General features: G+C 46.0%; 1 long non-coding RNA gene and 1 pseudogene across 2 annotated transcripts in view; both read right to left on the reverse strand.

The window, feature by feature from the left end:
* Positions 1 to 2,765: 2,765 nt before the first annotated feature.
* On the reverse strand, positions 2,766 to 2,885 carry LOC136643125 (5S ribosomal RNA; annotated as a pseudogene).
* A 4,125-nt stretch (positions 2,886 to 7,010) lies between these two features.
* The window catches only part of LOC136642030 (uncharacterized), a 37,147-nt gene continuing 22,759 nt past the window's right edge, over positions 7,011 to 21,398 (reverse strand). The window contains exons 3-5 of one of the 2 annotated variants that reach the window (XR_010793945.1): positions 14,104 to 14,237; positions 13,150 to 13,338; positions 7,011 to 7,617 (exon numbers count right to left, since the gene is read on the reverse strand). This is a non-coding gene — a long non-coding RNA (uncharacterized lncRNA). Of the gene's footprint in view, positions 7,618 to 13,149; positions 13,339 to 13,923; positions 14,238 to 21,398 lie in introns of both variants that reach the window. The other variant, XR_010793944.1, reaches the window with a different exon arrangement.

A 21,398-nucleotide genomic window follows, 5' to 3' on the forward strand; every position in this document is an offset into this window, starting at 1 on the left:
AGAAGGGGGACCAGGAGAGGGGGCAGGGCAGGTGGGGTAGGGGAGACTCCCAGGCAGTGTTTTCTTGATTCAGAGGAACAGTCCAGAAGGAAGACACCACCGATCATGTAAACAAGCCAAGAACGTGTTCACATTTAATTAAACCATTTCTGCCCAGCCTGCCAGTATACACATTTCATCTCTGTTGCATATACGCAACAGAAATGGGCAGAAATGGCTTAAGTAACTTCTAAATAGGACTTAAAAGATTTATAAAACATCAAAAGTACACAGAACCAAGAAGACACATACAATCACCAAAATCACATACTGCCAATTTGTTTTATTGGTTGGTTCTAGTAATGTTGTTATTGTATCTGTCTTATACTGTGTGTAATAAATCTCTAGATCCGCGTTTTTCAACCGCTGTGCCGCAGGGGTGACTGCAACAACTACCGCGGCATCTCTCTCCTTAGCGTTGTAGGAAAGCTGTTTGCCCGAGTTGTACTAAAGAGGCTCCAGGTACTTGCAGAGAGCGTCTATCCAGAATCGCAGTGTGGATTCCGAGCCAACAGGTCCACCACTGATATGGTATTCTCCCTTAGACAACTGCAGGAGAAATGCAGGGAACAACGACAGCCACTCTTTATAGCCTTCATAGATCTCACAAAGGCTTTCGACCTGGTCAGCAGAGACGGCCTCTTCAAGATTCTCCCCAAGATTGGATGTCCACCCAGGCTCCTCAGCATCATCAGATCTTTCCACAAGGACATGAAGGGCACTGTTGTCTTCGATGGCTCCACATCAGACCCTTTTGACATCCGAAGCGGAGTGAAGCAGGGCTGTGTTCTTGCACCAACCTTGTTTGGGATTTTCTTCGCTGTCCTGCTGAAGCAGGCCTTTGGAACTGCAACAGAAGGCATCTATCTCCGGACCAGATCAGACGGAAAGCTCTTCAACCTCTCCAGACTGAGAGCAAAATCCAAAGTCCAGCTGAAATGTCTGCGTGACTTCCTCTTTGCCGACGATGCAGCTGTCACTACCCACTCTGCCAAAGATCTCCAGCAGCTCATGGATCGTTTTAGCAAGGCCTGCCAAGATTTTGGACTGACAATCAGCCTGAAGAAAACACAGGTCATGGTTCAGGATGTGGACTCACCTCCCTGCATTACAATCTCTGAGCATGAACTGGAGGTTGTCCATGACTTTGTGTACCTTGGCTCAACGATCTCCGACACACATTCTCTCGATACCGAGCTAAACAAGCGCATCGGTAAAGCAGCTACCACGTTTTCCAGACTCACAAAGAGAGTCTGGTCCAACAAGAAGCTGACGGAACATACCAAGATCCAGGTCTACAGAGCTTGCGTCCTGAGTACACTTCTGTACTGCAGCGAGTCATGGACTCTTCGCTCACAACAGGAGAGGAAACTGAACGCTTTCCACATGCGCTGCCTCCGACGCATCCTCGGCATCACCTGGCAGGACAAAGTTCCAAACAACACAGTCCTGGAACGTGCTGGAATCCCTAGCATGTATTCACTGCTGAAACAGAGACGCCTGCGTTGGCTTGGTCATATCGTGAGAATGGATGATGGCCGGATCCCAAAGGATCTCCTCTATGGAGAACTCGTGCAAGGAAAGCGCCCTACAGGTAGACCACAGCTGCGATACAAGGACATCTGCAAGAGGGATCTGAAGGCCTTAGGGATGGACCTCAACAAGTGGGAAACCCTGGCCTCTGAGCGGCCCGCTTGGAGGCAGGCTGTGCAGCATGGCCTTTCCCAGTTTGAAGAGACACTTTGCCAACAGTCTGAGGCTAAGAGGCAAAGAAGGAAGGCCCATAGCCAGGGAGACAGACCAGGGACAGACTGCACTTGCTCCCAGTGTGGAAGGGATTGTCACTCCCGGATTGGCCTTTTCAGCCACACTAGACGCTTTTTTTTTTGTGCCAGAACCACCTTTCAGAGCGCGATACCATAGTCTTTCGAGACTGAAGGTTGCCAATAAAAAAATAAAGTGCCGCATCACACTAGTGTGCCACGAGGCTGCCTCAGGTGTGCGCATCAGAGCAGAGCGCTACTTTGAGCCTTATGCGCAGCAGAAGGAGCAGGCAGCCAGCCAGTGAAGGGGTTGGTCAGCCGCTTTGCTCCTGCTTCTGAGCGAGAGGAAGGCTGCAACCCGATCCTGATTTACCTGGGAGTAAGCCCCACTGATTATTATGGGGCTTACTTCTGAGTAGACACGCCTAGGATTGGGTATGAAGTCCTTGCCTCCTCTGCGTGCTGATTGGGCCACCAGAGAAGCTTGGAGGAGGTCCCGGGTGGAGTGCGTGAGAAGGAGGGAGTCAGAAGCAGGCAAGCAGGTAGGAAGCGAGTGAGTCTGCTGAGGCCACCAGCCTAAGAACAGGCTGGCTCAAAGGCTCCTGGATAGTCCCTCTTCCTTGCCACAGTTTGCCTGCAACTCCCCAAAGCGAACCTCCCTGCATTGCCTTTTGCCTTTTAGGGGAAGGGCGTTGGGCCCCAATCCTCTCCATACTTACCTGGGAGTAAGCCCCATTGACTATAACGGGGTTTACTTCTGAGTAGACATGCCTAGGATTGGGCTTTTGGTCACACTTTTTTTTCTTAAATACAGGAGAACGCAATTGGCACTTCTCCCCACCCCACTCCCTTTTGCCCCCCAAATCTCATAATCGCAGTCAGTACCTCTCTTACTGTCCCTCCCTTCACTCCTCCGCACCTTCCTTTGGTTGGCAACCTTCAGTCTCGAAAGACTATGGTATAAGCCTACAGCACCCAGTATTCCCAGGCGGTCTCCCATCCAAGTACTAACCAGGCCTGACCCTGCTTAGCTTCTGAGATCAGATGAGATCAGGCATGTGCAGGGTAACAGTTGCTACAAAGGTTCAGAATCACCTGCTTCGTTCTCTCTTCCCCCCACTCCAGCTGAATCCTGTAGTTGTTGCACTCAGGCCTCTTCATTGCCCCACAGCTCTCCTTATGTGCTCAGTCTGACCTCTCTTTGCCAGCACTTTCTCGCATAACATTTTTCATCCTTTGCACAATCACATATCCTTTCCTCTCCAAGCTTCTTGTGAGTTTTTGTCAAGCAATAGTATAATTGTATTAATTATATTAACTAACAATTAATTAACTGAAGTAGTTGGCAACCTTCAGTCTCGAAAGACTATGGTAGTGTGCCTTGACAATTTTAGTGCCTTGTCAGTGTGCTGTGAGCTGAAAAAGGTTGAAAATGGCTGCTCTGGATGTTGTGTTTTCTACACAGTTTAGGGCTGTGTGGTTTCTGTTGTTCTTTTGGAGGCCCCCCACCCCCATTTTATCTGGTTGTATGGGTCTGCTTTTTAATCCTTGTGTGTTTGGGGTGGTTTTCTGGTGATCTCCTGGTCAAGGACTCCAGGCTGTGTGTCTCCTGACTTTGTTTATCCACACAGCATATAGGGAGTGGGGGGCAAGGAAGTCAAAGTCAGGCCTTACTACTGATCTCTGATCTTTCTAATCCGTTTGGGGGAGAACCCTTGGTAGGAGAAGGTGGCAGGTCCACCAGAGACACAAATGGGGGATTCTGGGGGGGGAAAGTAGTGTTTTCCCATCTTCCATTTCAGCTCAAAGGCATTTAGGGACCCCCGTTTCTGACCAGTTCCATACTGATGGTCTATTCTTATAAACAACTGAATGGGCCACAGCATGCATGTCAAAGGTCCTTTTAAAGAAGTGTGACCTGCAGCCCATTTTGGATGATGATATTTATGTCACACAGGTATTTGGTAGGCCTGAACATGCTTGCAGGCAGGACTTTAATCTGAAACAGCTATTCACCTGCAAGCGTAAACCCTCTCCAACAGAGGCAAACCAAGTGATGAGGCCTTGCAACAAACCCAGTTCAGAGAAATTATTATTATTATTATTATTATTATTATTATTATTATTATTATTATTATTATTAACAGTGTATAAAATGATTCCTAAAAGCGGTTTCCCACGCTTCCCACTTCCATCAGAACTCAGACCTCCTGGGACTTATCAATAACAAAGGGAACAACTCAGTAGGAAATTATTCTGTATGTATATAGGTGGTATATAACTACATGTATAGCAGACTAAGTCAAAAGTGGACTTTCAAACTGGTTTCTCACCAAAGGCTCTTGTGTAAACCTAGCAGTCATGGAATAAAATAACAGGTCTTTTTATGGATTGGTAACTGCTCAAAGAATAGGAAATAGAGAGTAGGAATAAATAGGCAATCTTCCCTAGTAGGAAAATAAGAAGTTGTGGTCTGTCAGGGATTTGTCTTGGGACTGGTGCTTTTCAATTTATTCATACATGATCTCGAGTTAGGGGTAAACACTGAGGTGGCCAAATTTGCAAGTGACACCATACTGATCAGGGTGGTTAAAACTACAGCAGATTGTGAAAGGATCCAAAAGGATCTCTCCAACTAAGGTGAATGGGTAACCCAATGGCAAGTACAGTTGTGTTAATAAGTGTAAGTTTTGCCCAACACTTGGGCAAAAATATTCCAGCTTTCTCTATATATGGGGGATTTAAGCTGTTGGTAACAAACCAGGGGAAAAATCTTGGACTGGTGGAGGCTAGCAACATGAAATGTCAATTCTGTGTGTCACAGTGGCAAAGAAAACAAATTCTGCATGAAAAAGAGGTTGAGAACTGGCTGCTAATATTATATTGCTCCTATACAAATACACTTGGTATAGTATCCAGTTCTGATTGCTGCACCATAAGAAGGATATTGTAGGATATTGAGAGCTGGAAAAAGTAGGTAGTCAAAATGACTGGAGGTGGTGGTGGCCACTGGCTTGGATGACTTTAAAAGGAGATTGAATGGAGTCATGGAGGGGAAGGCTGTCCATGGCAGTCATGATAGGTCTTAGCACTATCTTCAGATCCAATGGTTGTATGCTTCTGAATGCCAGTTGTAAGGGAGCAGTGGTGGGAGACAAGTCAGCCTTTTGTCCTGCTTGTGGGCTTCCCAGAGGCAGCTGATAGGCCATTCTGGGAAACAGGAAGCTGGACCTTGGCCTGATCCAGCAGGGCTTTTCTTATGTTCCCACTGAAATAGACTCTTGCATACCTCCCATTCATCTCAGTGGGGCTTGCACAGAAAACATTATAAGAATATATTTTCCTACTGGAGCAGGTCAAAGACTCAGTATTCTGTTTCCAATAGTGGCCAGCCAGGTTTCTCTGGACAGCCATAAAGGCAGGCCTTCCCTGTTGTTTGTTTTCAGCAACTGGTACTCAGAGGTACACTACTTCTGTATGGGGAGGTTCCATTTTTAGCACAGTTAAATGTCATTAATAAAACTATCTTTCAATAAATTCTGTAACCCTTTTCTACAGCCCTTCGAGCTAGCAGCCATTGTGAGGACATGTTATTTTAAATTCTGTAACTTAACTCTGTGTGATCTGAAGAACTTCTGTTTGTTGGTCCTGAACATACTGCCAGTCTATTTCATAGGGTGTGAACATTCATTTGAACATGAATTTCATTTGGATTTATCAGAGTCTAGCACTCTAGGAGATTGTACCCAAAGATGTAAGTGCCTTTAAGTATATGTGACATTATTGACTAATTCATCATTAACTACCACCTGCTTGGTTGTAGAACTTCCAGGAAAGAATTCAAACCAGAATGTCTACACTGATGAATAAGTGTTGCTACTTACCTCCCCCCACCCCCGCTTTTACTCTAGCAACCTTCATTTTGGAAGTTGCATGCTCTTAATTTGCCTGTTTTTGAAATAGTGCAATTGGAAAATTAATCCTGGAAGTGCGATGACTGCAAAGTGGGCTTATTGTGATTCACATGATCATTGATCATCCTGAATCCTTGGCCTCTCCTCAAGCTCTCTTGTGTGTGTGTGTGTGGGGGGGGGAATACCCTTAATGTTACATCTTTGCCTGTTATAATCTCCTCCTGCCTTGTACTGAATGAACTGGTGGGAGTGGGGGTTGTAGAGTTTGTTAGGGCTGCATGTGTACATTGAACTAACAGGGCATGATTGGAAGAGCCTCACAGCCCAGTCTTATTCCTGACTGCGCCACCAGGTGCAGCAGTGCCCAAATTGCTACCGCTGTATCCAGCAGCACCTCTGTTGGACTTTTGTCCCTTTCCCCTGAGGAACGTTCCAAGCCCCACAATAGGGCCTCAAGTCTCCGCAGGCTATTTTGAGAACCTTTGCAGCCTGACACAGAGGATAGGATTCTATGATTTGCCCATTTTTGATATGCATGCCATTTTGCAGAAACTTAACCCCCATGTAAATTGAAAGCTGCCAGTAGTTGGCAGGGTAAGTAAAACACAAAAAGTTGCAGCATAACACCTCCTTGTTTTCACAGACATTTTAGAGTATCTAGTTTTCCTTAAACATATCTCTCAGCATGCTCTAAGGCAGGGGTGTCCAAAGTTTGAGGCAAGAGGGCCACATCATCTCTCTGACACTGTGTCGGAGGCCGGGGGGGGGGGGGAAGAATTAATTCACATTTAAAATTTGAATAAATTTACATTAGTTTACATAAATCAATATATTAAAGATGAACTTATATGAATGAATGAAGGTCTTGCAATAACTCAAGGCCTATAAAAGGCCTTGCACAAAGCAAGGCTGGCCTTTCTTTTGCTGCCGCTACTGCATCACAGATGTGAAACAGCAAGCAGTGGAGGGAGCCCTCATCCCACAACTCAGGCAAGAGGTCAAACAAGTCACCCTCACGCTGAGAGCAGTTGCGTCGGGTTAGCATGGGCTCCAAAAAATCTCCGGAGGGCCAGAGGCTCATTGGAGACTGGGGGCCCCCTGAGGGCCGCATTGAGAGGCCTCGAGGGCCCCCAGGGCCAGGGTTTGAGCACCCCTGCTCTAAGGGAAGAGGAAACATTTTTGGTGAACAAAGCCACCCCCTTGCATCCCTGAACCTTGCTTACCTTGGCTGCTCTTTTGAGTTTCTTTCACTATGTTGTTTCAAAACAGACACAACACTTGCACAATCCTTTTATTGATTACACATCTTTATTTTTTATTATATACTTTACATTTCTTCTTGCAAACACTGCACTGAAAATGGGTGGTAGTAGGCCGTAAGCCCATCCTATCCCTGAATGGGTCCCTGCCACTCACTGAGATGCTATGTTGACTGACCCTCCAGAGGCTCTCTCCTAGGCCAATGGTCCTAAAGGGAATGCAGGACTCTTTTTTTTTTTTTTTTAAAGTACAAGTGCAAGCTATTGTGTGAACTGTTCTAGCAAAACATGGCCCTGTGGGAGAAGGCATGTCCTTCATCATTTACACAGATTATGACAAGCCACTACAAGAAACGTCTTTGTCTGCCTAGTGGCTATTAAAGTTCATGCTTCCATTCATCTGTTAGTCTTCAAGGTGCCACAAGACTCTTTGCCACAAGACTCTTTGTCAGTGTAAGAAACACCTACTTGCTCTACAGTTCCCAAGAATGTGTTGACCAAGTGTCTCTTCCAGCCACAGTTGCATTCACTGATCAGTGAGCTTCTCCTCCAGCATCACAACCCACCGACAGAATGAATGTTGATTGTGACTTTCTAAGTTCTATTCCAAGGGAGGAGATGTTCCAGCAAAAGGATGCCATGCTGAGTTTTAGAACAAAAGAAAAGGCTCATATTAAGCACTTCAGGGCTTTGCAAATTAGCATTGCTTTTACCCAATTCCGTCTTTATAAGTATTTTTACTATACAGATTTTCATTTATCCATACTGCACATATTAAGACCATCCCATCTGAGGTGTACTAAGATTTTTGCTATAAGAAATGGGGGTGGGGCCAAGGCAAGGTCTACCTCCCAATTGAAGGTCTACCTTCCATGGTTAAGTGAAACCATAGACATGGGCAAATACCTCCCCCCTGCCCCAACCTCCAGAGGGAAGCTCAGCTCTTCTTGTCTCTGGAGGTGAACAGTGGAAAAAAAAAGCACTTCCAGTTTCCTCCATGAAACTGGAAGCGATGTTTTTAATGCCTTAGAAGGCATAGTGATGCCCAAGGAAGGGCTTCCCCAGGTCTCCCAATGCCCTATAAGGCATTAAAAAGTCACTTCCAGTTTTATGGAGGAAACCAGATGTGACTTTTTTCACTATCAGGCTCTGTCAGAGCCCGGGAGAGGCCATGGAAGGATGTTTGTGGCTTCTGCTGGGCTCAGAGGACCCTCCAGATGAGAGGGGAGCTCCCCTCGTCTCCAGAGGGGGTGCATGGGAGGGCAATGGGGCCTGAGCCATGGATACAGGAGTATTACACACTCCCTTTTATAGTGTACCCTGTTTCATTCTGTGTTTCCATAAATTACTGTGAATATAGCTCCTAAAGAAAGACAAAAAAGCATCATGGGAAAAGTGGAAAAACAAGTGGAATGTAAGAGAGTTGCTCAAAGTTTGCAACTAAAGCTTGAGGCGCTAAACCTCATTATGTGATGCTAGAAATTCTGAAACATTTTCATTGTCCAGTCTAACACTTTATTGATGCAGTATAATGTTAATAATATAATTTTATTCTATTTTACGGTGTTGTGCAACCTTTTTCTTATGCTACTAGGTGTTTAGCATGATTTTAGGGTGACCTTGGAATGAATTAGGATTTTCCTCATTGAAATCAATGTAATAATTGTATCACATTTTCTTTCCATAGTACAGGAACAGAACAGCAGCAAAACTAACTGTGTCAATTACTATGTTATCTTTGTACACTCAAACATTTCTGAGCAGATGCCAGTCAGTTTCAATTTCCCATTCAGGGCAATTGGGGTACAAAAATATTCCAACCCTGTCAGAGCATACATTGCAATTTACAAAAACAAGTTGGGAACATGAAACATTACTTGTAATTGCATCAAGGCTGAGCACTATGGAGTTGCAGAAGACAGAATGATGACAAACATAATGATACAATGCCGTCACAATTCACCAGATGTTTTGATTGGGATGTCGGGATACTCACTAGTTCCAACTCTACCCAAGACTTTAAGAACTGGTGAGATATTGCCATATAATGTTTGGTGTTCCTAGGAGTGCAGCACATTGCAGTTGTTATCTTGTCAATGCCTGTTCTGGCCAGTTATTTCTTCAGGGCCTTAGGGTTTGCACCTAGTGCACCATTGACAGTAGGGTAGTGGTTGTTTTCTTTTCCCCACTGTATTTCAATTTCCAGGTCTTTGTATTATTATTAATAACAACATTTTCCACTTCCCCCCACTATTTAGGGCAAAATATGTTCAAAATAAAGTGGGAAGTTCCTTGCAGTGGTGCTTTACTGGTCTGGAGTTTGACTTACAGAAGCAAAAACCAGGACACTGAGATAGCATCACTGATGTTAAAAATTCTTGTTCACATCCATATCCATGCAAACTTCTGCTGTATACAGTTCTGGACTCAGATGGGAGGGTTGCAGAAGTTCTCCGCCTGCCTCCTTGAAGGAAAATGCAGGTCTGACAGACATCAGCTTCTCACATCAGTGCATCCCTCCGGTGTCCTGAAAGATGTACTTCCAGGATGCAAATGGGAGGGCACCCCCCACATCTCCTCTGATGTCTCCCCAAAGAAAGCTGACCTGGAAAAAATCAGAGGACTATAATTTCTTTTTAATGTTGGAAATGTGCTAGGCAAAAACTGGGCTCCCAAGGCAGCTTGCAAGAAACCTAGTTCAGTTTAATACTAAAAAGCCAGTGGTTCCTAAACTTTTTCAACAGGCTCCCTTGACCTACTGGGCCACTGACTACAGCTCCCCATTAGGGCTACAATCATATACATTGTATAGGGCAGCAGGTTTTTTCAAAGATTCCGTGGCTCCCCAGGGAGCCATGGCTCACAGTTTGGGAACCACTGTAAAAACAGAAGTGCTAATGCCTCATTTAGGGAGAGGGGCAGCCAACCTCCTGCAGCTTTTTGCTCCCAAACTACATGTTTCAGGCATGTGCCAAACTGAGCTCACAACCCCAGGGGCACTCTACTGAAATTACCTGCATAAGTAACCTATAATTTTGATAAGATATCAAAAATCCTTCCAGAGGTATATTTCCCCCCCCCCCCAAGAACTTCCCTCTTATTCCTACCTAGGAGATTATACTGCAGTGCTTAAAAGAAGACTTGCCAAATCTCATGCAGCTCTCCCTGCTCCAAGGATCTGACAGTCTAAAATGTTCGGGAGTAATTCTGACCAACTTATAAGGGCAATGCAACTCCAAGGTAAGGGAACAAACATCCCCTTACCTTGAGGAGGCCTCATTGACTGCCACCCAACTGCAAGATGCTGCACATGCCCCTTGGTACAGCTATGCCAGTGTGGAAAAGTTGGTTAGGATTTGGGCCTTAGTGGCATAACAGCAAAGAGGACAATGAGAAATACCCTGGATGGCCACCTTCCAATCCAGAGATGGGAGAGGAGGCAACTCACTGTAGTATCTCCCTTTGCAGTTCTGTCATCCATAAGAACATAAGAACAGCCCCACTGGATCAGGCCATAGGCCCATCTAGTCCAGCTTCCTGTATCTCACAGCGGCCCACCAAATGCCCCAGGGAGCACACCAGATGCCCTCATCCTGGTGCCCTCCCTTGCGTCTGGCATTCTGGCATAACCCATTTCTAAAATCAGGAGGTTGCACATACACATCATGGTTTGTACCCCGTAATGGATTTTCCTCCAGAAACTTGTCCAATTCCCTTTTAAAGGCGTCCAGGCTAGATGCCATCACCACATCCTGTGGCAAGGAGTTCCACAGACCAACCACATGCTGAGTAAAGAAATATTTTCTTTTGTCTGTTCTAACTCTCCCAACACTCAATTTGAGTGGATGTCCCCTGGTTCTGGTGTTATGTGAGAGTGTAAAGAGCATCTCCCTATCCACTCTGTCCATCCCCTGCATAATTTTGTATGTCTCAATCATGTCCCCCAGTGCAGCCTAGCTGGAGTCCTGCTCATCATAGCAGGTGAAGGGGAAGCACAAAAAGATTATAGAGGAAACAGTCATGGAGTATTTAAAAGTCTCCTTCCAGTTTCTGGGTTTCCTAGAGAACAATGGGGAAACTAGGGATGAATGCATGCACATGCAGGAACACCTATTCAAGCATTTCCATAAGTCAGTCTTAAATCACCACCAGAGCCTCTTTTCCTGCCATGTAATTGAATGCATGGATCAGTTTCAATGCAAACAAGACAGTGGCTTAGAGTGGTTTTTTTGCAATGTGAATAAGCATCCTGGCCAATGTAGGTGTTGCATGTACATTACAAAGTGATCGAAGCAAAGCAACTTTTCACTGCCTGTTGCAAAAACAACCTTCATACCAGCTTTCCACTGCAAAACTTTCAGCATCACATAAGAACAGCCCCACTGGATCAGGCCATAGGCCCATCTAGTCCAGCTTCCTGTATCTCACAGCGGCCCACCAAATGCCCCAGGGAGCACACCAGATAACAAGAGACCTCATCCTGGTGCTCTCCCCTACATCTGGCATTCTGACTTAACCCATTCCTAAAATCAGGAGGTTGCGCATACACATCATGGTTTGTACCCCATAATGGATTTTTCCTCCAGAAACTCGTCCAATCCCCTTTTAAAGGCGTCTAGGCTAGACGCCAGCACCACATCCTGTGGCAAGGAGTTCCACAGACCGACCACGCGCTGAGTAAAGAAATATTTTCTTTTGTCTGTCCTAACCCGCCCAACACTCAATTTTAGTGGATGTCCCCTGGTTCTGGTATTATGTGAGAGTGTAAAGAGCATCTCCCTATCCACTCTGTCCATCCCTTGCAGAATTTTGTATGTCTCAATCATGTCCCCCCTCAAGCGTCTCTTTTCTAGGCTGAAGAGGCCCAAACGCCGTAGCCTTTCCTCATAAGGAAGGTGCCCCAGCCCCGTAATCATCTTAGTCGCTCTCTTTTGCACCTTTTCCATTTCCACTATGTCTTTTTTGAGATGCGGCGACCAGAACTGGACACAATACTCCAGGTGTGGCCTTACCATAGATTTGTACAACGGCATTATAATATTAGCCGTTTTGTTCTCAGTACCCTTCCTAATGATCCCAAGCATAGAATTGGCCTTCTTCACTGCCGCCGCACATTGGGTCGACACTTTCATCGACCTGTCCACCACCACCCCAAGATCTCTCTCCTGATCTGTCACAGACAGCTCAGAACCCATCAGCCTATATCTAAAGTTTTGATTTTTTGCCCCAATGTGCATGACTTTACACTTACTGACATTGAAGTGCATCTGCCATTTTGCTGCCCATTCTGCCAGTCTGGAGAGATCCTTCTGGAGCTCCTCACAATCACTTCTGGTCTTTACCACTCGGAAAAGTTTGGTGTCGTCTGCAAACTTAGCCACTTCACTGCTCAACCCTGTCTCCAGGTCATTTATGAAGAGGTTGAAAAGCACCGGTCCCAGGACAGATCCTTGGGGCACACCGCTTTTCACCTCTCTCCATTGTGAAAATTGCCCATTGACACCCACTCTCTGCCTCCTGGCCTCCAACCAGTTCTCAATCCACGAGAGGACCTGTCCTCTAATTCCCTGACTGTGGAGTTTTTTCAGTAGCCTTTGGTGAGGGACCGTGTCAAACGCCTTCTGAAAGTCCAGATATATAATGTCCACGGGTTCTCCCACATCCACATGCCTGTTGACCTTTTCAAAGAATTCTATAAGGTTGGTGAGGCAAGACTTACCCTTACAGAAGCCATGCTGACTCTCCCTCAGCAAGGCCTGTTCGTCTATGTGTTTTGAGATCCTATCTTTGATGAGGCATTCCACCATCTTACCCGGTATGGATGTTATATGTATACATGATCCTCCCATACATATCTGTGGGCTGAGCACAGTGTGGCTTAAGTAAGCCTTGTTCTTGCTCCCTCCACCTGGCCAAGCACTGGCCATTTGGCAAGCCTTCCTTCACTTCCAGCTGCTGCTCAGGCCACAGGGTACACTCAACAGTCGATGGTTTGATCATATTGACAAAAACTCACCGACAGCGTTGAATGTTCCACGAGACCTTTTGCCTTTCGTGGAGGCTGTGTGTAGGAGAGATGTCCAAGAGGAGGCGGTGAAGAAGGCATTTCAGGATGGTAGGCTGCTCTCTCAGCCTCCATCCTTTATTGGTAACATGAAAAATAAAACAGCTTACCTTAGAGAACAAAGTCAGGCTGAGGCTGAATGGAAGAACAGCTGCAGCACTGATACCCTTGTGTTCTGTCCTGCTCTGCTTCCTTGACTGCTGCAGAACTTGGGAACTTGCATGGTTGGCCCTTTCTCTCTGTGCTTTTCGCTGTTCTGTGATGAGGAGCAAACACTGAGTGCACACAGGCTACCCTGCCTGGAAATCAAGCAAGAGTGAAAGCTTTACTTGTTTATTTGCTGCCTATCATGTAGCTCTAAGGGTCCTGAGATCTTGCAATAGAGAACTGGTGGAAGGTTCAAATCCCATCTAAATTAGAGTTACTCTTTTTAAACTTCCTCTCATCCAAGTTTCCCTCTGGCCCCAAGCTGCCTGCTTTTCAAGTAGAGGGAAGCAAGAGATAGTTGGTGGCTTCTGTTTGGGTAAGGTAACTGATGAAAGGAAAGCCCCCTCCACCATCTGCAATCTTCTGGATACTGGTGTGTGAACATGGCCATGCCACAGTCTTGCCCATGTGATTTGGTTGTGGCACAACAGGCATGGACCTGGGACTTTGTTCTCGGGGCACTCAGGCTGCACTATATGAACTATAAGAGTTGGCTGTCAGACCCTCTGCTTTCTGAGTAGTGTGTAGGGATTGGGGAGAGCTGGGTTCATTCCATGCTCAGGTGTATGCCAGGGTTGCCACATTCCCATTCCCCCAAACTGATCCATACAATTTGCAGAGTATGCAAATTAAGTGGCAGGACTGGTCAACTCTCACAGACACACATTCTTACTCACACCAACCACAGCTGAGACTCATGACATAAAATGAACCAATTAAGTCTTCAGGATGCTGTGTGACTCCTTTCCTCCCTTCGACTGGTTCACAAGTATTCCCATCACACACAGGAAGAAAGCGAACCATGAAGCTGGAGATTGATGCCATTTAGCAGTTGGTTGACTCCATGCAATACCTACAGCTTGAGCTTCTTTTTGGGGGGGGGTTGCAGCAGGTCTTTGGTTTCAAACAGCACACCAGTTCTTCAGCAGATGACTTTCCAAGGAAAAGGACAGCCAGCCAGAAATGTTAAAAGTAGAGACCAAAGAAGCCTCTGCAATGAGAAAGGAAAGAAATGTTAAGCCCCAGGGCTACTATAGGTATAACCAAATTATTCACCCATGGTTTTATCTCAATGCGATGAGAAAAGTCATTTAACAATAGCCTCATTAATGTGACAGCGAGGGCAGCTGGCTGACAATCCATCAATCATTCTCTCTCCAGACACTTAGAACAGCTTCACTCCAAGGCAAGTGACCTCTCCCTTCCCCCTGAGCACATGAAAGAATGAAAAATCACTTTGCATCCTTTCCCAGCACTGCCTTCTGGGTGAAGGGAGGGGTAGCTGACTTGGAGTGAAGCCTTTCTAAGCACCTGGACAGAGACTGATTGATGAATTATCTGCCTAATGCCTCTGTCTTACCTCACAAAGGTAAGCAAGGCTGTTTTCAAATTGCCCAGCAAAGGGACATTGTTTTTTTAAATGGATTTACTTTAATGTGATTTTTGCCACACAGTCATGTGGCAAGTCATGGACTTTTTAAACCAGTCATGTGGGCAGACTTCAGATTTATAGGATCTGTGTTGTTTTTTAACTAGAACCCCCAAAGTCCACCATCTGGAGCCAGGTGCAAAACGGTGGCTCAGGGTGGTGGTGCATTTGGTGGGCCGCTGTGAGATACAGGAAGCTGGACTAGACAGGCCTATGGCCTGATCCAGTGGGGCTGTTCTTATGTTCTTATGGTGGAGGCAGTTACCTACTCTGCCCTATGGACCAATACACTGGGATGACCTGAAAATCAACATTAGAATTACAAGAGATCAGAAGGAAGTCCCTTAAACTATCAAAGGGACTATCACATTTATTCTGACATGTCATTTCCAGGACTAGGGCCCCACTTCCTGAAAGCTTATGCACAAATACATGGGCTTCAAAGGTGCTGCAAAGCTCTGTGGTTTTTGCAGAACAGGGATTCCAACAGCCTTGTTCTTGTTGCTCTTGTTAAACAGTTGAGGAGTCAGAAACCCTTTTACCCATCTGTACATCCTACAGGTCATTCAGTAGATCTACTACAAGGTCCAGACATGCCTTCTGGCCTTGTCCACCCTGCCTAACTCTCTCCTGCAAGCTCAAAAATTTTGTCTAATTTTCTTTTTTAAGGTCATTAAACCAGTGTCCATGGCAGTGAATTCCATAAGGTAGTTCTGCATCACATGAAGAAATACTCTGGTTTGTCCTGAACCTGCAGCCATTGATTTCAGTGGGTAAATAGAAAATCTCACTTCAGCCATGTAATCCTCATTCCTGCCCCTTCCTGCATATTTACAGTTTAGGAATGATACTGTATTGGCTGTACAACAAAAAATAGTTCATAAAATAGTTTCCATTGCTGAACAAAGCAATAAATATATGCTCTGTAAACTTTTTTTTTTTTTTTGTGGTATATAACAGTATGTATAAATTTGTTGTAATATGAGACTATCTTCTTGCCAGGTGTCAGTCTGCATTGCACGACTTGGCCAGCAGATGGCAGCTGCAAGCCTTAGAACCCCATTTTTTAATCTCACAGCACTCTGACAAGGTGCTAAAACTACCATCACTGGCAAGGCACACTGCACTGCTAGTGGAGGGCTCACATCCTCAATGACTCTATTAATAAATTAACTCCCCCAAACTCCCAAGCACACTGGTTAAAAATCACCGCCTTAGAACCTTAGTAAAGTTTCTTAAAATATGGCATTAGTCAAAGAAAGTTGGGGCTTCTCAAGCAATAGGAAGCAAAGGGGCTTCTTAAGTCTGTGCCAGCTATTTTGCCAGTATAGAATTGAGAACCTCTGTATCAGGCTTTGCAGCCCAACATGGAGTATAGGATATGGTGGAGCAGAGCTTCACTGGTCACATTCCCCCAGGCTGGTTCAACCGCCTGCTCTGCTCCCCCTCCCCAGAATGCCTCCCCTCACTCCCAAGACCTTCACCACCTCCCGGAGCTCTTACCATTGTCCGGGCAGTATCTGTCCAGTGTTGGGCCAGCTCTGGTGCTCCCTACACGGAGGGTGCCATAAATGTGCTTCATGAGACATTTATGATACCTAGCACTGGCACTAGAGCTCAGTGCCAGCGCTGGCCCATGATAGGATTTGAGCCCTGAGGATTGAACCCTAAGTGTGCTAAACCAAGTGACACTCAGTTGGACACTCATCTATGGCAGGCGGCCACTCCTTAAGGCTGTCAAGGCCTTGGCACATTTCAAGAATGCTGAATTGTACCACAGACCTGCAGCCCATCTGCTCAGCACCTGGAATGTGCATTCCAGTTGCATAACATGCATTCCAGCTATTGTGAATGCAACAACACTGGAGAACATGGTCTGGTTGCTGCCAGAAGCGGCAGGCAGCTGGGTCCATGAGACAATGGGAGCAGGCAGGGATGCCTGCTGCCACAGGTAAGACCACATGGGGGGTCAAGGAAAGGCAGGAAGGGGGTGAAACGGGCCAGAAGTGGGAGGAACAGGGAGGAGATGGGGCAGGGAGGAGGGCAGATTGGGTCTAGGGTGGGTTCAGAGGCATTGGCACCTGCCAAATCCAAATCCCTTTCCTGGTCATCATCCTAATGTGGACTTGCACCAGTGATATTGACTCACCAACTGGCAGGGGCTCACCCTAATGGAAAGGAACAAACAAGGCAGAGATCCCACTTGGGTGTTTGTGTGTGGACTCCTCCTGGGGCAGAACTGAAGATGCAATTTTCTGCTGTTTTTCCCTTATAGGGTTGCCTTTCCCTACACCAGCTTTGTCATTGGCTTAGCATTTTTCTGGTGTCAGGAGCATGTCCATCATCTCTTGGGAGGTTAAGATATGGCATACATTGACTCCTCATCCCTGCTATGGCTGTCCCACATTATGCCCCAATTGGTGGAGTTGTATAGCATGTCCTGCAAGAAGGTAAGAAGAACCTTCAGCTTAAACAGTCTTAAAAAGGGAGGGGGGCCTGTCCCACATCTGGAGATGTGATACTATGCTAAATGGGGCCATGGAGTTGCCAAGGTAGCCAGGAAGTGTTGTGTACCTGCTTAAGAAGGAAATGAGAGGAAGGCAGCTGAGCCCAGAAGAGGCAAGCAACGGATGTCAAAGAAAAATCAAAAGGGAGATGAAAGAGAAGCCAGTGACCTTTCAATCCCCACAGGCCAGCTGTGTGTTCACTTTGCAACCAGACGGCCCAGCAGAAACGAATGAGGAGGAATAAAGTGCTGCTGGGAGGGGGCAGCTTGTCTACACACAGCCAGGCTGCAGCCATGAAATCCACCCTGAAAAACACCCTGCAACATTCTCAACTTACTTTGTGCAGCATTTGGCTAAACAGACAGGATGATTCTAGTGTAGAAGCTAGCTCGCTGATGAGTGCCTAGAGCAGCAATAGTTGCCAGTCTGACTGAGTAAACAGCTGCTATTCTGCAAGGCCCGGTTTAAAGTCCAGGAGAACCGCTGGAAAAAGAGGCCACCTCTCTTGACATCTTGGGCCTTAGCGACAAGATCACTAAAACACAGGTAGAAGAATCAGCTCATTTGTGCTACTGGGATGGGCTGTCATGAGAGTGAGTAACGGAAAGGCTTTTTTCACAAGCTGTGGGGGGGGGGTGAGTGGGGGAAATGTGCATCAAACAGCTTGCTGATCACGCTGCATGGCTTCATCTCCAACAGCTCCATCCTGCTCCATCAAGCCCCTCCAACAGACAAGGTGTCTGGGATTCATCTGCTTGTCCTATTTTCCTTAATCTAGCCTTGCTTCTCTCAAATCCATCATATGCAGCATTATCTCCGCCTCTGCAAGGCTGTTTACCTCCCACAGGTGAAGTGCTTAACTAAAGCAGCTCCGCAGCACCTCTTACCCCATGTGCAAAATCTCTTCTCAGGTCTCTGGGTTTTCAGAGCAGCAGCTTTGAAGTTCAATGGAACTTGCTTCTGCCATTCCTTTCAAAGTGTCAGCAATGAATTTTTCTGCACGCTGCTGCTGCTCTGTGTGTGTGTTGGCGGCGGGGGTGGGTGGGAATCTCTGCCTAGAGCTGCCTGCATTTAGAGGCAGTGATTCAGGAGGCCTGCTTGGGATTAATCAGCAGGCGATGCTCCTCCCTGCCTGGGATTTTGCTATGCTGCTGACAGCCATCCCTGTTAATGTATTCCATTCTGGCAGCAAATTGGAAAGAGAGTAAGGAGCTTAGGGATGCACAGCGCCTCTGTGCCCCAGTTACAAGTAGGCCCCCTAATCCCAGAGAGTGCTGAAAGTGGGAGATTCCCATTGGGTTGTTACCTAGTAGTCTCCTTAGCCAAATCTGGTAGAGAAGTCTTTACTAGGTTTGGTTCAAAGCATTTTGCTTCTTCCCACTCATTCCCAGAAAGTTATCCTGGAGAGCTTGGGCTGGAGGAATTGTCTTTTGTTTTTTGCCCAGAGTGTAGAAAGCAGTTTGAAAGAGAGCATTGTGGCAGGCAGGCACCCCACTTTTGCATCTGAGAAACAGGCTTTCAAAACCCTGTTTTAAGCAGAGGGGGACAAAGGAAAACATCCAAGGAAGCCACACACCCACTTTCAGCTCTCCTACTGCTTAGGAGGAACATTTATAGGAAGCTCAAAGTGGTTTACATACAGGACCTTGCTGTAGGCCCTGTATGATCTCTTCTCATTACAGATGAAGGAGGGATGAGACTGAGATGGGACACTTCCCAATGCACAGCCTAGTCTCACAACAACTACAGTACTAGGGCTAAAATCCTATATTTGTTTTCCTGGGAGTAAGCATCATTTCCTGGGAGTAAGTGTCATTAAATGCAAGGGAACTTGCTTCTGAGTAGATATGTATAGGATTGTCACTCGGAAACCTATTATTTGTCTCCAGCCATCCCTCCCCTCCCCCAAAAAACTACAAAAACAATTTGTTCTTAGTTGTGCACAACCCTCCCCAGATATGAAATGAATATACTGTACCTCTAAAAAGGGGGGCAAACTGGCAATCCCCGCTCCTCTACTTCAATGCTAGCTATTTGTAGCACCAACAGAGGTGGCGGGTGGTGGGAATGTCATCTGAATGAGCACTTCACTAATGCAACAAACTGTCTAGGGAGATTGTCAAATTCTCTATTTTTCAGGAAACATCCAGGAAGATTTTTTCATCAAAGACACCTTACCCTACTGAATCCAATTCAGCCGGATGATTTATCCTTCTGAGAAAACCAGGATTCTAATAAGGGCAGTGCTTTTTAAAAAGTGCATGTGTCTTCTCTGTCATTCTCCACCAAGACGAGACCCAGCGAAGGCTTCCAGACATGGAACATCTTCACACATTGCACACAGACAAGACTGGGGCAGCCACCATACAATCCCAGGAAACTGCAGTCAATCCCAGCTCTCCGACTAGTGTACCTGCATGATGTGTGTGTCTTGAACAGGTGTTTATCACATTTACACTTCACACTGTTTTTAAAAATGCAGTATGGGATTTCAAAACATGCATTCAGCACCCCATAGGGTAGGCAGCTCCCCCCATAGGAGACTGGGAGGGGATAAATCAAAGTGGAGACACAAAGGATAAGGATTAAGCAGGCTCTCCTTCCTGTTGCTTCTCAAGTCTGAATGGCCCCATGACAAAGTAATCTTTTTTGTATGGGGGTGTTGTTCCCTGAATTTGGGTGCAATATTTATTCAGCTCTGAGGCTGCTCACATTCTTTCAGATAGCTGCCTGCCTGGAGGAAGGGTCAAGGGAGGAAGGCAGAACATCGATAGGATGGTGGTGCTCGTGCTCATTATTAGAAATGGATTGGTTGTTTTTCTTCTTCAAACAAATACATTTCTAGATACCTTTAAAAAAGGTATCACCTTTAAAAAAGTCACACAAAGCTAGGTGGATTCTGACAGTGTCATTTTAAAAAGTAGGTCATGGTGCTAAAAAGTTGGAGAGCCACTGAAATATTGTATCGGAATTTTTTTCTCCCCTTCTCTAACTGGCATTTTTGTATGTTGTGAGAAATGTCCTTCATGCCTTCTTGATGCTGAAAACAAAGCACTGTAGGGTGGGGTTTTCTAGCAGATTTTTAGACACTGCTGTTGTACACAGCAGAGCAGTTTAAAATTAAACGGATGCAAGTTGTCTTTACATTAAGGGTGTTATTGAATGAATTGATGTATTTAGAATTTTATTCATTGTTAATGTTTGCAAATAGATTAGTATTTGAAATACCTTAGAGTATTTAATGCATATTTGAAATATAATTTAATTGAATAATTTGTATTTTTTGAAAATGTGAATTCCCCCAAATTATGTATTTTGCAGAACCACACAAAGAGAGCAGAGCAGAAGCAAGGAAATGCATAAAGTAAAACTGACATCTCAAGGAACTGCGAGATCTATAAATAGGCCACAAGAAGCCCAGCCATTGCTCTAGGTAGCTAGAAGTGGGGTGCTGAATACCCTAGTGGAAGACCAGAGCTTGAGATGGGGAAGAGTCCCATTCTCTCCCTTGTGCAGGGAGGGGCTCTTCTTCCTGAGGCCATATACATTAGAATCCCCCATCTGCACTGCCTGGGGCATCTCCTCTCTACATCTCAGGAGCACCCCTTCCCCCATCTCCTGTCTAGCTGCACTTGGTCCTGGCTGCAGATGGATCCACAGAAGCAAACACACAGGCAGCCAAGAGCCTCCAGCACAAAGATGCCAGTTTGTATTTGTTCTGACAGGCAGGAGCTGCTGAGGTCATTGCTCTTGCAGCACTGTGCTGTTTTTTGTCCTTCCCCTTGTGTCACCCACCCCGCAGGATCCTGGCTGCTGTTCCCAGCAGACTCCCAGAAGGGGGAACCAGCTGCAGCTTCTCTACCAGAAGGCAGGCCTCACTTCCTTCCTCTTGTTTCCTTGCACAGAATCTACTGCTGAAGCCAGGCCTCTTCCCCATAGCACTTAGGGGCATAAGGTACGTCTTCACTGAGCCTCCCTTGTAGCAGTTCCAGTTCATTCCATGTTTGTTCCCCCATCTCTCATTTGTTCCTGTGCTGTCCCCCCCCCCATTTGCAGTTCATATACACACAGGAAAAAAGAGGGACTAAAGGTGGACATAGCAAAAAAAAGAAAGCACATCACCGCAATCTTTTCTACACAATTACCTGTAGGTAGAAGAAACAATGTAGCTGGAAATACCAAGCTAGCTCACTTACTCACAAGTAAAACTGCTTGC

Source organism: Tiliqua scincoides, chromosome 2 (genome assembly GCF_035046505.1).
Source record: "Tiliqua scincoides isolate rTilSci1 chromosome 2, rTilSci1.hap2, whole genome shotgun sequence".
Lineage (NCBI taxonomy): Eukaryota > Metazoa > Chordata > Lepidosauria > Squamata > Scincidae > Tiliqua > Tiliqua scincoides.